The sequence below is a fragment of the Microtus oregoni genome, unplaced genomic scaffold (genome assembly GCF_018167655.1).
Source record: "Microtus oregoni isolate MIOR12 unplaced genomic scaffold, Mior012 000018F_ref0000195, whole genome shotgun sequence".
NCBI lineage: Eukaryota > Metazoa > Chordata > Mammalia > Rodentia > Cricetidae > Microtus > Microtus oregoni.
In genome coordinates this window covers 32,201,513-32,203,487 of record NW_024543077.1, presented here as the reverse complement: position 1 = coordinate 32,203,487, position 1,975 = coordinate 32,201,513, and positions in this window count along the sequence as shown.

Here is a 1,975-nt window from a genome sequence, read left to right as displayed (position 1 = left end):
CCAGAAATTCTGGGTTTTTCTCTTACTAACAGTCTTGGAATTGGAGAGGGACTGAGCCAGAGTCCAACTTCAAAACCAGCTCTACGTATTTATAAAGAAATGTTTAATAAGACATATATATATATATATATATATATATATATATAAATTAATACTTACAAAATGTGTCCATCCATCAGTAATTAAATATTCAGGGTCCCTTAATTTCTTTGAAGATGAGTATTTTCCTTTGGAGATAAGAAAAGAACCCTGCCTCCAACCTCTCTGTATTTCTTACCATAAGTATGCTCGCCATCCTTATGAAAGAATTGTTATTTATCTTTTCCAAGTGGCTTCTCTTCTTCAAATTGAACCTTTATTAATTTTGACGGTATCCACAATTTTTCCTCACCTGTGGAGATAAGAGCAAAACCCCTTCCCCAACGTAGCACATCTCCTGGCTTCCATTGTGAGGTCAGCACATCCTTGAAATAAACTGGTTGATTTAGTTCAGTAGACTTTTCCATTATCCAATGTCTTTCTGCAGCTGTTGTTCCCTTCTCATTAGCGTTGAGAAAATTCAAGGTTAACAAAGCATTATGTAACCTATTTCTGGGTGTGTTTACCACCCCTTTCTGTTTGTTCAACATATCCTTTATAGTTCGATTTGATCTTTCTATGACTGCTTGACCTGTAGGATTGTATGGTATACCTGTAACATGCTTGATATTGTAATAATCAAAAAACCATTTCATTTTCCTAGAAACATAAGCAGGACCATTATCCGTCTTTATTTGTGTAGGTATACCCGTGATAGCCATGACTTCTAATAAATGAGTGATTGCTGAATCAGCTTTTTCTGAACTTAAAGCAGTTGCCCACTGAAAGCCTGAATAAGTGTCAATGGTGTGATGAACATATTTTAAATTGCCAAATTCTGCAAAGTGGAACACATCCATCTGCCAGATTTCATTCCTTTGGGTGCCCTTTGGATTAGCCCCTGCAGGCAGTGGCGTTTGGTTATAGAAAGAGCAAGTAGGGCTTTTCTTTACAATCTCCTTAGCTTGTTGCCATGTAATTGAAAACTCTTTCTTCAAACCTTTGCTATTAACATGATGTTTTTTATGAAATTCAGAGGCTTGTAGCACACTACCAATCAATAATTGATCAATTTCTGCATTACCTTGTGCTAGAGGACCTGGCAGACCCGTATGGGATCGGATGTGTGTTATGTACATAGGGCAAAGCCTGTTCCTGATCAAATCTTGAACCTGGAGAAACAATGAGGTTAGTTTTGTATCATCAGGTATAAATTCAGCAGTTTCAATATGTAAAATAACTCTTTCTGCATATTGTGAACTATATTAATAGGTTCTTTAAAATCCCTTAGCACCATAAGAATGGCATATAATTCCGCCTTCTGGACAGAATTATATGGACTTTGTTCCACCTTACCCAAGTCTTCTGATTTGTAACCTGCCTTCCCTGATTTATTGGCATCAGTATAGAATGTACGGGCTCCAGTTATTGGAGCATCACGGACAATTCGAGGAAGAATCCAAGAAGATCTCTTTATGAAGTTAAGCCTCTTGCTTTTTGGATAGTTGTTATTAATGTCTCCCCAAAAAATTAGCACAAGCTCTTTGCCATGGTTCATTATCTTCCCATAATTTCTTTAGTTCATCAGCAGTGAAAGCAATATAATTTCTGCTGGGTCTATGCCTGCTAGTTGACGAAGTCTCAGCTTGCCTTTTATAATTAACTCAGAGATTTTCTCCACATAAGTTTTCAGTTTCTTACTTGGTTTATGTGGTAAAAAGATCCATTCCAAAATAATATCATCTCTCTGCATTAAAATTCCTGTAGGAGAAATTTTTGATGGTAGTATGACGAGAATACAATCGAGCTCTGGATTCACCCTGTCCACATGTGCCTGTTGTAATTTTTCCTCAATCATTGTCAGTTCCTTTTCTGCTTCAGCTGTTAATTCTCTGGG